We start from the raw sequence: 15,589 nt of genomic DNA, 5'->3' as shown, positions 1-15,589 counted from the left end.
GGTGTCTCCTAATAAAATCAGTGAACCTGTCTGTTCTCTCACTGTCAGGCCTACCCACTTTAGATTCCTCTCCTTGTTTTAGCCATTTCGCCACGGAGAGATTTTTTACTGTTGCACAAACGTAAGATAATGTGCACAAGACGTGACTGTCTTTGTGGCATCCACTTAAAAGAAGAATGCAATTAGGAGGGTTGGTGTTATAAATTAGGCTTCTGGTTGGCGAGGGAATGCACCTAAACCAAACAAAGCCCACCACCCTAGTCAGAGCAGGGGAGTTACACGCTGAAGTTAAACCCTGCTCACCCCCTTGGTAGCTTGGCAGAGCATCAAAGTCAAAAGAGGTGTCCCTGGAACAACAATTGAAAATTAAAATCTCAACTCATTCACACTTTGCAGTAACTTAATTATATTCTTTAGAAATTTGGCCACAAACTAAAATGTAAAGTTTACACTCTTTCTTTATTAAAAATTTATCATACTTCACATAATATTATCCTTCACAAAGTTAAAATTTCAGAAAAAAAGGTTCTTTTCTGAAAAGCAGTGAATATAAAAACATCTCATAGTTTACAAAGACAATTAATAAAACATTCATTAATATAATAAAAATTATACAGTTTGCATGAAAAACATTAATCACAACCTAATCACACAAGACTTAAGTAAATACCAGCCAAAGTAACCCCCTATTTTCAATGAATCAACTGATGTCTTTTCAGGTTAATCAGATCCAATAGCCTTTGTGTCACTTTTGTGAGGCTTCTAATGTCCAAAATTGGGGTATTTATGGAGACCCTCAGGCTTTATTTGGATTCTATACAGCGTGGTGCGCCGACACGTTTCGGTGTATTAGCCGTAGATATGGTTACACCTTCTTCAGGAAAAAATGTAAGTGGGGTCATCAGTATATTGATGGTGATGTCCTTCTAAACGTTAGAAAGATGTCAGACAATACATGTTTGTATCTCATTAACAAGTGCAACACATGTTATTCAAAACAAAGGCTACCGCTATTTTATCTCTAGCTTTATAAAACATGAAGCGGCTTACATTGAATAGGGATGTACCTAATGTACTATTTTGCCCAGACCAGGGACATAGATTCTTGATATGCGTCTGTCCTATTGTTTTTACACATTTCACATGTAGTTCTTTATAACTTGTTGCAAATTACATCACCCCTGATAGGGTATTATAGACACTCCGTTACATTTTAGTAGTCAGCCAAATTTCATGCAGTTTTCAACCACAGAGAGTTTCATCCACTACTAACCTTTATTGTGGGTCTTGAACTTTCAACACATTTAGTGGGAAAGTGTACGATCTCTCTCAGACTTGAGAAAAAATCCTCATCACCTCGCTTGGCCTAATTGGGAGGCTGTCCTTTTTAGAGCTAGGAAAGGTAGGAAGCATACTGTCAGCCTAGTGTCTGTGATTTACGCTTTGTTCTGACTAAGGGTGAAAGTAATCCTTACCTTTTGACCGTTCTATATAACCGTTTCCTTTCAGTTCTTTAGTATTCTACTGGTTTCTTCACCACTTTGGTAGTTACAGATTTCATTAATTTTAATGCAGGGTTCTATTTGAAAAAATATAAAATAAGGGGACTTTTTGCTGTATCTCATTACTCTTCTCTTCTTTATTATAGTCACTCATATTTTATAAATGCACCCTTACCTTTTGTCATTTACTTATTTCCTTCACCGCGGTAACACCTCGGGTATCGGCTTTCAATCATTCAGCGAGATTGGCAGAACTGGATATGTTCTAAGTTGGGAGAATAACATACACTAGTTAAGTCTTGCAATAGAATATACTGCAGCGTCTTATTACACCCGTATCACATGACCCTCATTTATAATAGGGTGGCTCTCCTTATGGTGTATGTTATCTCTATTTCCTTCGTGGTTGATTATCTTTTCCAAAAGAAATTTGATTCTAATCAATACTTCCAAATATTAACTCAAATATCATGGCGGTGCGGGAACCAAACCTATTTACATCTTATTTTTGTCTCTTCGGTTCACTCACTATTTTTCCTCCCGTGTTTTCAGCTCTGCATCTGTTTAAACTCAATCCGCAATGTCACTTCAGTAAGCTACTCCCTCAGTACCACTAGATATTCAGTTCATTCCTGCCGTTTACCAAAAATTCAACTATCACTCTCTACTCTAATAGAGCTACTATCCATTGTCCGACGCGGCTCGATATCCTGCCACCCCTGATATCGGTTTCCTCTACCTAATGGCAATGCCGTCCCGGGGGCTTACCTTAGTACTCTCCACCTCCTGCTTAGCCGCGGATCTGTCTCATCCTTTCTGAGTTTGAAATCGGGCGTCCCTTATGTATCCTAACTGATTGCCGATTAGTCTCAGCTGTTGCTATAGACGCTAGTCACGCGCCCATGTGTTGGTTCATTGCACATGCGCAGTTGATCAGCTCTATGAGTGTGGCGTGGGCGCCATTTTGAAATGGTATTATTTTTAAATATAATGTACCCAAGAGGGAATTCCGTATCTATCCCACCTGTACTATTTATAAGGACATTCTCGGGTTTTGACCCAAATTTACGAAGATCAGCAGTCCGCTGTCCGCCTATATTAATTATTTTCTCCTAGGGTCATGTTACACGGACACGGATCTGCTCTCTACGTATGACGTGTGCGCCTTTTTGAATTGGTATTATTTTTACTGTAATGTTTCTCCGGGGGCATACCGTTTATAAGAACATTCTCGGATTCTGACCTACGGATACATAGGTCAGCGGTCCACTATCCTCCCACATCCGTTACTCTCTCCTAACAGCAATGTTGCCCGGGTTCATCTATGGGGTTGCAGCCCTGTCTGCTTTGCTACCCATGCGCAGATGACTCTATATTTCATATGGGCCAGCCTTTTGGGATAGAGTCGCCGCCATATTGGATTGATAATGAGAATTACTATTCATTCTCTTTATAAGATAACATGGTGTCTCAACTAAAGGGTCAAGAAGGATTGGATTGGATTGGATTTAGTTTTTGTATAGCGCGATAGCTACCCGCAGGCATCCTAGCGCTTAACAAAAACAGGTGCATGTGGCAGGGGCTGAGTTATCTACTGAAGAGAAAGGTTTTTAGTTTTTTCCGGAAAAGCAGAATGTTAGGTTCTGATCAGAGAGAGATTGGAAGAGAGTTCCAGAGTTTTGCCGCATTTACTGAAAACATTCTGCCTCCTCTCCTTTCTCTTCTGATCCTAGGATTGATGACTTGGAAGGTATGGGCCGACCTTAGCTGTCTGTTGGGATGGTAGGGGGTGATCAGAGTGTGATTCAGAATTGCTCCTTTCCTCCAGTAGGCACGGTGGGCAATACACATGCTTTTGAAATCGATTTGTTCCCTCACTGGCAACCAGTGGAGATCTTTTACTTCAGATCTCACGGATTGGCGACGGGGGATGCACTAGAGAGTACGGGCAGCGCAATTTTGGATCACCTGGAGTTTTCTCAGGGTTAGTTGGGGGGCTCCTAGATAGAGGGCATTCCCGAAGTCCAGCCGGGAGAGGATTAGGCCCTGGACCATGATCTGTCTGGCCTTGAATGGGAGGAGCAGAAGGATCTTCCGGATAAGTCTCAGAATGCCCATGCAAGTGGCAGATAATTTGGTTGCCTGGTAGCTGAGTGTCAGTGTATTGTCCATCCAGGCTCTTAATGGTGTCCTTGGCTAGGGGTACCGGGCCCAGTGCTGGTGGCCACAAGGATTCAATGGATTTCTGTGGGGGGTTGCCCAGTACCGTTAGCTCTGTCTTATCTACGTTTAGTTTTAGATAAGACTGGGTCATCCAGGTGCATACTGCTTCCATACAGCCCGTTAGATCACTTGGATGAGAGGAGGGGTGATTCAGAGTTACCACCAGCTGGGTGTCATCAGCGTAAGACACAATTTGAACGCCAAAAGGGCGAACTATTTCAGCAAGGGGGCACATGTATATGTTAAACAGTGAGGGGCTCAGGGAGGAGCCCTGAGGAACCCCACAACTGAGTGGTTTACTGGGCGAGTTGACATTGCCCTCACATACACGGAATGAGTGCTCTGATAGGAGTGATTGGAGCCAGGCCGCTGCTTTAGAGGTGATTCCTAGTTCTGAGATTCTTTGCAGCAAGATATCATGATTTACGGTGTCAAAGGCGGCACTGAGGTCCAATAAGATGATGGCCGCAGTGCCGCCCTGATCCACAATCATTCTAGCTCCTTCCATCACAGCAAGGAGCGCAGTTTCTGTTCCGTGCATGGGGCGGAACCCAGTCTCAGATGCATCCAGTAAGTTGTTTGCTTCCAGGAATTCTGTGAGGGAGTGGTTTATATGTTTTTCCGCAATCTTGCTTATCCATGGCAACAAGGAGATCGGGCGGGAGTTCCCCGGGTTCTTTTGATCAAGATTGGCCTTTTTCAGAAGGGCCCTAACTGTCGCCTGTTTCCACCTCGGTGGTACGCTACCTGAGGATAGAGAATTGTTGATCAGGTCTAGGATGGTGAGCAGAATAATGGGAGTAATTGTCCTGAGTCCAAATTCCAGCCGCTGGCCATGGGGGTTCTGCAGGGATCCTTGCTGAGTCCCACGTTATTCAACCTGTACGTGAGACCGCTGGCTGAGGTCGCTAGGCAGTGGGGCCTGACTTTGGTCTCAGATGCCGACGACACTCAGCTGGCGGTTACTCCTAGCAGGGATGCGGAACAAGACGCCCCCAGGTTTCAGAATGGACTGAAGGCGGTGGCCAGCTGGTTGACGGCGAACTGTCTCCAGCTTAACGCCACCAAGACAGAGAATATGATTGTCGGTAAGAGAGTGGAACTATGGGGTGACCAATGGTGGCCGTCAGAGTTGGGACCGCCTCTGACTCCGGTGTCAGAACTAAAAAACCTGGGAGTTTGGTTGGATGCTGGTCTCACTTTCGTCGGCCATACCAAGAAAACAGCAGCTTGCTGTTTTGGCCTCCTCCGGGGCTTAAGACCTGTCCTTAAATTCTTCGATGCCCCAACCAGGCAGCTGGTGATTCAGGCCTCTGTCATCTCTCGCCTGGATTACGCCAGCTCCCTCCTGGTGGGGACCAATCTGGCAGAAATTACCCGCTTACAACGGGTGCAAAATGCTGCAGCTAGGGCGATAGTTGGCCTGCCCAGATTTTGTTCTGTTTCAAATGTTCTTCGCTCCCTGCATTGGCTTCCAGTGAGGAAGCGAATCCATTTTAAGGTCCTTTGTTTGACCTTTAAAATTCTGAAGGGAATTGGTCCCCAGATCATGTCTAACTTCCTGTCTTTTTATGTTCCTACACACGCTTTGCGTTCCCAGGGCCAGGCTCTCCCCGTCGTCCCTAGATTCAGGTTCCGTCGTGCTGGTGGACGCTCTTTCGGTGTCAAAGCTGCAACCATTTGAAATTCCCTCCCGGTTGAAATTCGCCTGTTGGAGGATTTGATGCTTTTTCGAAAAGCCATTAAAACATTCTTGTTTTAGCCATTCTTTTTAGCTGTTTTTCTCTGTTCTGTTTTCTGTTATGCTATGTCCTACCTTGCCAATGCGCCAGGACGCTCCTTCGCTGGAGCAGCTGTGCGCACAACAAATACCGATAACATAACATAACATAACATAACAGCTGGGGCTGGGTCACTGGGAGATCCGGATTTTACCTGGAGTATTATAGTTTCCAGGGTGGTAGGCTCCAGTGGTGGGAAGGTTTCCAGGGTGGCAGGAGGGGGCGGGCTTGTTTCCTTGTGACCTGTTTGGATGTGAGGGGATTGAGGGAAGGAAGAGTAGATCATAGCTATTTTATTGTGGAAATATTCGGCCTGCTCATTGCAGCGAGTCTGAGCACTCAGAGGATCTGGTAAGTTGTCCGGAAGTTTGAGCAGGGTTTTTGCAATTTAGTATATCTTCCTAGGTTTAGACGCTGCTTCGTTTATTTTGTTTTCGAAAAAGTTGGATTGGGCATTTTTTATGCCATTTTTATAGTGTTTTATGGCAGTCCGGTATGCATCTTTGCTAGCTTGTGAGTAGTCAATGCGCCATTTTCTTTCTAGTTTTTTGAATTCCTTCTTCAAACTACGTAGGTCCTGGGAATACCACGGTGCATTTCTTGGTCTCTGTTTAGGTTTAATGTCTTTGATTGGAATAATGCAATCTAAAGAATTGGTGATCCATTTATTGAAGTTGTCATTACTGACAACCGGGTCGGGGTTGCTTTCTGGGACGGAGGCTTCCAAAGTGGATGCCCACTGGCTAGAATTAAGTTTTGACCAGTTGTGGTCTCTCCTGGGAGCGGGGGGTGGTGTGGGGCGTGAACCTGACGGTGACCAGGTGAATGTGGATCAGGGAGTGGTCGGACCATGGGAGAGGAATGGGTGAGCTAACTGTAAGGTGAATGCAGTTGCTGAAGATTGGATCCAGGAGGTGTCCCTTGGAGTGGGTGGGTTCCAGCACTCACTGGGAGAGTTCTAGTGCCTCAAGACTGTGGAATAATTCGGTAGCTGCCGAGTCCTGGGGGTCATCTAAATGGACATTGAGGTCACCCAGCAGAGTGTAGTTCGGTAGGTTACAGACTCCGCTGGCTATTGCAGGTGCAAGGTTGTTAATAAAGTTGCTAGGGGGGACGGGAGGCCGGTAAACAAGAGTCCCTGAAAAGGTACATGTAGGGGAGAAGTCAAGCGAAAATGTGAGGTATTCGCAACTGGACAGGTTAGTAGGAGAGCTGCGGCAAGTATATCGGTTTTTATATGTGACAGCTATGCCGCCGCCTTTTCCTGATGGACGATCAGCCCGAAGAATTTGATATCCTGCGGGAAGTGCTTGAATGATATCGGGGTCGGAGTCTGTGTGTAACCATGTTTCCGTAAGGAATATGGCGTCAGGTTGTTTATCAGAGAGCAGCAAAGAAATCTCCAGGGAGTGCTTAGGAAGAGATCTACAGTTCACAAGGAACATGTGATATGATGGCGGAGGTTTTGGTGGGCAGCTTTGGTATGTACAGTGTTGGCAGTGAAAAAGTTTTGTGGTGGGGTCCCAGGATGCAAGACATTGGGAATTGGTAGAGCCTTGCAATTGAAGTAAGGTGCTGGGGCTGTAGGTGATGGTATTTGTTTGGCCAGCTATCGTGGCCCCTGGTCCCGGCCCGTCGCGGACGGGCGCAGACGGGCTTGCCTTTGGTGCCCCGCTGGCACCGCCGCTGCGCCCGTCCGCTGCGCCTACTGGGAAAGGGAACAGTCATGTAGTGGCGAGGGCGTGAGGGCGGGAGGGGCCAAGCACTAGTCTGCTTGCTCTGCTTCTCACCCAAGATGGCGGGTCCGGAAGTACTAATGTGGCAGAAAGAGCCAGGAGGTCTGTCAAGTCCTCAAAGGGGAGAACAGGATCCGCTATGACTCAGAGGCAATTTCCAGCGTAAGTGCCGATTGTTTTTGCTTTGAAATGTGCAGTTTTAAAAACAATTAAAAACTTCTATGTGCAGGTTTAAAAACTATTATTAGCTTTTTCAGTCAAGCAACAAGATTTTAAACTAAAGTCCCGGCTTCCGCCTCAGGACTACCAGCGATCACACCACACACACTCGTAGTCACACTGAATCTTTTCTGAATGTTTATTATACGTAGGTTAATAGTTATTTATATAAGGAATCAACCGGATTGATCCATGATTCCATATATCACAGAAGGGTGTCCCAGTCCTCTCTGGTGTTTAATCCGCACTTGATTGTATTGAATTTAATCATATACCACTGTTCTTGTTGTTTTCGTCTTTTCTTTGTATTGCCCATCCTGGTCTGTTCTTTAATTTTTTCTATAACTACCCATCTTATATCTAGCTCACTGTGATTTTTCTCCCTCCAGGCTTACCAGGGGTGCATTCTCTTTGTTCAACCTGATTGCGGATTTGTGTTCCCCTATCCTGACTCTCAGTTCCCTACCTGTTTCTCCTATGTAGCCTTGCCCACAGGGGCATAGAATTAGGTACACAAGGTTCTTGCTCCTACAGTTGGTCAGGGTATTTAGGCTGTGTTTTACTGAATTCAGACAAATTTCTTTGGTGACCAGGCAGAGGTTACATACACTGCAGGTCCCACATTTGTGGTTACCCACAGCTTTCTCTCCCGTCAGGGTTTTTTGCATTTCTACTACGTCATCTCTGTACGTATGTACTAGGGTTGAACATAGGTTTTTGGTTTTTCTATAAGCATACAGAGGTCGGGGCAGGGTAGTCTCTGATCCCTCGTTCAGAATATTCCAGTTGTGATTAATCACATTTTTTATTTGATTGGCTAATCCTGAGAATTGACTCACCATGACAATTTTGTCCATGGTTGAGTTCTTCTCTTTCTTTTCAAGAAGACTCTCTCTATTATAATATCGGGCTCTCTTCAAAGAATGATTTATTAATTTAATGGGAGAGCCCCTTTCTCTAAACTTCTGTTTCATCGTCTCAGCATGTTTGTAGAAGTCTTCTAGAGAGGTACAGTTTCTCCTAAGACAGAGAAACTCCCCGAAGGGTACGCTATCCTTCTGGCTTTTATGGTGATAGCTTTTATAGTGCAAAACTGTATTTTTGTCCGTCTCTTTTTTGAAAAGTTCTACCATGAGATGGTTATTCTCATTTTTTATACTAATATCTAAACAATTTACTTTTTTATTACTGTAAGAGGCCGTGAATTTAAGGTTACTGTCTCCTAGGTTGATCCATAATAGGAATTCTTTGAGTGTATCCTCTGTCCCTGACCAGATAAAAAAAATATCATCAATAAATCTGGCCCAGTTTCGGATGTTTTCATAGAAAGGACTCATGTCATTGTATATGTGCTTCTCTTCAAATACACTAACATAAATACAGGCCAAACTCGGTGCGCAAGTTGAATGTACAAGTCTTTTTTGAAGAGGAAGATATTATTTAATAGGACCAAGGACACACATTGCACTATAAATTCTTTGTTAGCGCCAATTATCTCAGTTTCTTCTAAAAGATTCTTTATTACCTCAAAAGTATCTTTTTGTGGTATATTAGTATAGAGTGACTCTACATCGAGAGTCACCATATACTTTTTTTCTCCATCAAATTGGGTCAAAACCCGAGAATGTCCTTATAAATAGTACAGGTGGGATAGATCCGGAATTCCCTCTTGGGTACATTATATTTAAAAATAATACCATTTCAAAATGGCGCCCACGCCACACTCATAGAGCCGATCAACTGCGCATGCGCAATGAACCAACACATGGGCGTGTGACTAGCGTCTATAGCAACAGCTGAGACTAATCGGCAATCAGTTAGGATACATAAGGGACGCCCGATTTCAAACTCAGAAAGGACGAGACAGATCCGCGGCTAAGCAGGAGGTGGAGAGTACTAAGGTAAGCCCCCGGGACGGCATGACATTAGGTAGAGGAAACCGCTATCAGGGGTGGCAGGATATCGAGCCGCGTCGGACAATGGATAGTAGCTCTATTAGAGTAGAGAGTGATAGTTGAATTTTTGGTAAACAGCAGGAATGAACTGAATATCTAGTGGTACTGAGGGAGTAGTTTACTGAAGTGACGTTAGGATTGAGTTTAAACAGATGCAGAGCTGAAAACACGGGAGGAAAAATAGTGAGTGAACCGAAGAGACAAAAATAAGATGTAAATAGGTTTGGTTCCCGGCACCGTCATGATATTTGAGTTAATATTTGGAAGTATTGATAAGAGTCAAATTTCTTTTGGAAAAGATAATCAATCACAAAGGAAATAGAGATAACATACACCATAAGGAGAGCCACCCAATTATAAATGAGGGCAATGTGATACGGGTGTAATAAGATGCCGCAGTATATTCTACTGCAAGACTTAACTAGTGTATGTAATTCTCCCAACTTAGAACATATCCAGTTCTGCCAATCTCGTTGAATGATTGAAAGCCGATACCCCAGGTGTTACCGCGGTGAAGGAAATAATTAAATGACAACAGGTAAGGGTGCATTTAGAAAATATGAGTGACTGTAATAGGAAGAGAAGAGTAATGAGATACAACAAATAGTCCCCTTATTTTATATTTTTTCAAATAGAACCCTGCATTAAAATTAATGAAATCTGTAACTACCAAAGTGGCGAAGAAACCAGTAGAATACTAAAGAACTGAAAGGAAACGGTTATATAGAACGGGCAAAAGGTAAGGATTACTTTCACCCTTAGTCAGAACAAAGCGTAAATCACAGACACTAGGCTGACAGTATGTTTCCTACCTTTCCTAGCTCTAAAAGGACAGCCTCCCAATTACGCCAAGCGAGGTGATGAGGATTTTTCCTCAAGTCTGAGAGAGATTGTATACTTTCCCACTAAATGTGTTGAAAGTTCAAGACCCACAATAAAGGTTAGTAGTGGATGAAACTCTCTGTGGTTGAAAACTGCATGAAATTAGGCTGACTACTAAAATGTAACGGAGTGTCTATAATACCCTATCAGGGGTGATGTAATTTGCAGCAAGTTATAAAGAACTACATGTGAAATGTGTAAAAACAATAGGACAGACGCATATCAAGATTCTATATCCCTGGTCTGGGCAAAATAGTACATTAGGTACATCCCTATTCAATGTAAGCCGCTTCATGTTTTATGGAGCTAGAGATAAAATAGCAGTAGCCTTTGTTTTGAATAACATGTGTTGCAATTGTTAATGCGATACAAACATTTACTGACTGATATCTTTCTAACGTTTAGAAGGATATCACCATCAAGATACTGATGACCCAAATTAAATTTGTCCTGAAGAAGGTGTAACCATATCTACGGCTAAAACACCGAAACGCGTCGGCGCACCACGCTGTATAGAATCCAAATAAAGCCTGAGGGTCTCCATAAATACCCCAATTTTGGACATTGGAAGCCTCACAAAAGTGACACAAAGGCTATTGGATCTGATTAACCTCTAAAGACATCAGTTGATTCATTGAAAATAGGGGGTTACTTTGGCTGTTATTTACTTAAGTCTTGTGTGATTAGGTTGTGATTAATGTTTTTCACGCATACTGTAAAAATTTTATTATATTAATGAATGTTTTATTAATGGTCTTTGTAAACTATGAGATGTTTTTATATTCACTGCTTTTCTGAAAAAAACTCCCTTTTTTTCTGAAATTTTAACTTTGTGAAGGATAATATTATGTGAAGTATGAGTATGAAGTATGAAGTATTTTTTAATAAAGAAAGAGTGTAAACGTTACATTTTAGTTTGTGGCCACATTTCTAAAGAATATAATTAAGTTACTGCGAAGTGTGAATGAGTTGAGATAAGTTAATTCTCAATTGTTGATCCAGGGATACCTCTTTTGACTTTGATTGTCTGTAGCACCCTGTTCCCTGGAGCTAGTGGGGTCTTCTCTCTTTTGTTAAGCTTGGCAGAGCAGTCAGGCTTTTCCCAGAGGCAATGTGTAAGGCATTTGCGCAACACACTCAAACAGCAGTGACACACTAGGCACACCACAACAGAGACTACACAAGGTTATATGTAAAATATCTCCATTGTATTATCCATAACAACACATTAGAACACAATCACATATATTTCTTTGCCACTGGGCACTTGTCATGACTTAACTGGGATCACTTAAATCACTTGGCCAATCGAGCCACGGTTATAACCATCACAGATAGGAGCCGATTCGGATCTCTGTCGGAAGGGCTCCGAATCACTTTCGGGATTAGCGGGTCGGATTCAGAGGCTGAACTTCTGTCCGGTTCCTACACGCGTCCGGACGACGAAGTACGATGCGCACAAGCACGAAATCTCAGGCCGAACCGTTTCCGGGTCCGAACCGCTCAGTACGGCTCGGCCGTAAGCTAACCATGGCGCGCAATGGAGGCGAATTCCGACCGAGCCAGTACAATGCGCGATTTGGACAGCCGGATCGAGTCGGAGCTTCCGGCTCACAATAGCTCCCGAAGCTGGACTTTGGGGGTCCGCATTGGACCCCCTGTTACCCGCAGCCTTACGGCTCGGAAACATGGGGGACCCATGGGTCTCACCAACACGGGTATGTATGGTGCGGATGGCACTGACGCATACACACTGTAGGGGGCGCACTTATCCGATAGGTACCCATTCAGTCAATGGAGCCCATGAACGAGTTGCATGACCAGCTCCTATTGACTTCAATGGGAGTCTGACCGAAATGAGTCCAACAGCATACGGCTGCATCGTACTCGCTCGGTCGGACTGCAGGAGTCCGGTTCGGTCGGAAAACACCCCGGATCCGGCTCGGTCAGAGTGATTTCCGACCCAGGTCGGAATCGGCCCCTTAGTGTTATTTGTAGCATGAAAACACTAGACATAACCAACATCAGCAGTGCACTAAAGCCCCCACTAATAGAGTGCACGCATTACAAAAGTAGCATGAAAGCTGGGTGCTGCCGCCAACAAACTACTGTGCCCTCCACAAAACTGGGCAACCCAAAAGGGTAGGACGTGACGGTGAACAAATCAGGTTCTTGTGGTAGCCCAGGCTGCATGAGCACCTGCGTGCTACCTTCGATCGATGTCTCACCTTTTGGAAATGCCCCAACAAGATAGGTGCCAGGAAGGGGAAGGGGTGGACCATCTCCTTCGGCGAGGTGACCTTGCAGGTTTCTTCACATCTGGCCAGATTTGTCCGATGGTCAAGGCAGCTGTCCACTACCACACAGGGCAGCTGCTATTCCTGGCGAATAAATTCACATTGGCTCAACTCCTCACATGGCCTCTCGTCTTTTCTCTGGCCTGGGCACAGGTGGGGCTCGCTTTTACCCACAGCAGTGCTTCCTGTGAGGTTGGCAAGCAATGCTGGGGAGCTCCTTCTGTCCACGCCTATGCCAGCAGGCTCTTCCTGCTTGCGGCTTCCTTCCTCATACGCCGATGGCATCAAAAGGTTGCTAGACAATTCCTGGCTCTTCTGCAGGGTTCGATCCCTGATGAGCAGCAGCACTTTGTGCCTTCGTCTCGGTCAGGAGTGGGCTCAGCCCAGAACTCGGCCCCAGCGCATAGCACGCGGGGAGCGCCAACTAGCCATCCCAGTGGTGAAAAACATACAGAGCTCCCAGCAAGCATGCGGACCACCGATTTTAGCATGGCACTAGAGCGTGAGGCACCCGGCCATTTCAGCAAGGGTCAAAGTCTTCCCATTAAGCAAAACGCACCGTGGTGTCCCCAAACAATAAGGTGCTCTCCATACTATTCCCGTTCAAGGACAATGGGCATAGCAGCACCCCTGGGAGAGCACTGGGAATGCATTAGCATGGTGCAGCCAGGCAGGCCTACACAAGGGTCCAAGGGCACAGTGGCAGTCCTTATCTCAGCCCAATAGGCAGTAGATCAGCTCCCCAAGAATAGTTCAGTCCCAAGGTGATTCCTCCTGGCGGTCCAGCGGCGAGCCGGTCACACGTCACATGCAGTGTCTTCTTTCTTCAGTTCCAGTCCAACAAACATTGTGTCACAGCCCCAGTACGTATAGTACCAACAGTCTTTGTTCTGTCCTGGCACAGGGCCCTGAGTCCAGTTTAAACCAGTTCTGGGGGCACTTTAAAAATATAATTAACAGTGCACACACTCCGCATTTAAAGTGTAAGCCCTGGCTCCAGACACACAACAGGGGTGTGGAGCCATCATTGTGGAAGGCATGCACAGCCCTATTCAGGTGCAGATTCTACTCCTCCCACCACTCCAAATGCAGACCAGGCCTATTCAGGTGCCAGGGGAAATCCCTCCAGCTACTCTAAATTCAGCCAAGGTCTATTCAGCCCAGGGCTGAGTCACCCAGGCAGGGTAGGACGCACCTCAACCTCCCCAGGAATTCGCTGTAGTGAATGCACATCCCCTCTCTCCCTGTCAGTCAGAACAGGCGGTCAATACAGATCAGGCAGGCACAAAGACACATAGCACACAGAAATGCCTACTTCTAAAAGTGGCATTTCTAAAATAGTTGTGATAAATCTGCTTTCACCAATAATCAGGATTTATCACTACTATTCCAAACATACCAAACTTGATCACGCTGCCCCTCTCATGTCAGGAATTAGCATTGAAGCACATATCAGGGGATCCCCAACGCATTCCTATGAGAGGGCAGCCTCACAGCAGTGAGAAACCAAATATGCTGTTTGTCACAACTAGGACATGCCACACAGTTAAGGCACATGTCCTACCTTTTATCTACACCACACCCTGCCCATAGGGCTAGCTAGGGCTAGCTAGGGCTTACCTTAGGGGTGACTGATATGTAGTAAAAGGGAAGTCACCGACATGGCAACCACTTTATGTGCCATATCACAGCGGCAGTAAACTGTGCGCACAGGCCCTGCAGTGGCAGAGGCCTGAGACAGGTTTGAAAGGCTACCTTGGTGGGTGGCGCAAGTAGCACTGCAAGCCCACCAGTAGCATTTAATTTACAGGCACTGGGTACATGGGATACCACTGTACAAGGGACTTACAGGTAAATTAAATATGCCTAACAGGTGTATACCAATCTAACCAAGTTTACAATAGAGAGCACAAGCACTTTAGCACTGAACAGCAGTGATAAAGTGCCCAGAGTCATAAAACCACAAACAACAGGTCAGAAAAAATACAGGAGGATGGCAAAAAGTTCTGGGATGACCCTGCCAAAAGGGCCAAGTCCAACAGTTGGCATGGAGCTTTGATAGTAAGCTGTGCAGTCACACCTTGCTTTGGCGCACAGGGGTATATCATAGTTTGCTTGAGTTCACACAGTTACATTTGTCGACTGCCAAACCCGATTCGTATTTGAGAAATCCAGCATCAGTATTCTAGCCTTTAGGTTACATCTCCTGCTACTCACTGTTTCTGACTGCAAATTTACTAGAAGGAGAATACCTACATGTCTCAAATGACTCAAAACAGGGAGTGGAGCCTGCTAGAGAAGTATTAACAAGTATGGGTATAGCCACTTGTACATTTTCCCATGTAGGCTGAGGACTCTGCCACCAGGTCGGCGATCACCCTATGATAAAATATCAGAGATAATAATAACAGTTTCTAATTACTAAAAACACATTTCAAATATTTTAGAGCAAAATACAAGTGTAAATTAAACAAAAATAATTACTATTACCTGTAACTAAAAAAAGTTACAGCATATGATCACATCAAATAAATGTCTCATAAATAATTAATAATTAAAATATCAATTTAGCTTTTATATTTTAAAATAATAATTTAAAAAAATCCTACCCTCATAATCGTTTTTATATTTAATTATTACGCACCAAATTGTATTAAAACATATTTGTTTAATTTAAATTTTCCCTGAAAAGTTTAAAAACTGTATTTAATTATATTTAAAAAAAATAAATATTCATATATTTCATTTAAAAACATAATAATATCACATTTAAAATGCAAACAATAATGTATTATATATAACAAATTGTCCTAAGAGGTTTTATTTTAAGTCCATACCACCATTATTTTATATGGGACTGTGATAAACAGATCAACAAAAAAATGTGGAGGACACAAATATCAACTTAATATACCTTATGCGTAACAATATAACCACAATAGTGCAAACACATGGGCATGTATAATGAATTTTAACTAATATACAATATAGTAA

At 44.1% G+C, this 15,589-nt stretch overlaps 1 protein-coding gene across 1 annotated transcript in view; it reads left to right on the top strand.

The window, feature by feature from the left end:
* LOC147711368 (cysteine-rich motor neuron 1 protein-like) overlaps positions 1-15,589 on the top strand; it is a 279,746-nt gene that overhangs the window by 236,233 nt on the left and 27,924 nt on the right. The gene's annotated exons all lie outside the window — the stretch shown is intronic.

This window comes from Lissotriton vulgaris, chromosome 5, assembly GCF_964263255.1.
Source record: "Lissotriton vulgaris chromosome 5, aLisVul1.2, whole genome shotgun sequence".
Lineage (NCBI taxonomy): Eukaryota > Metazoa > Chordata > Amphibia > Caudata > Salamandridae > Lissotriton > Lissotriton vulgaris.
Note: the sequence above shows the minus strand (reverse complement) of the source record. Positions and strands in the feature narration are given on the sequence as shown.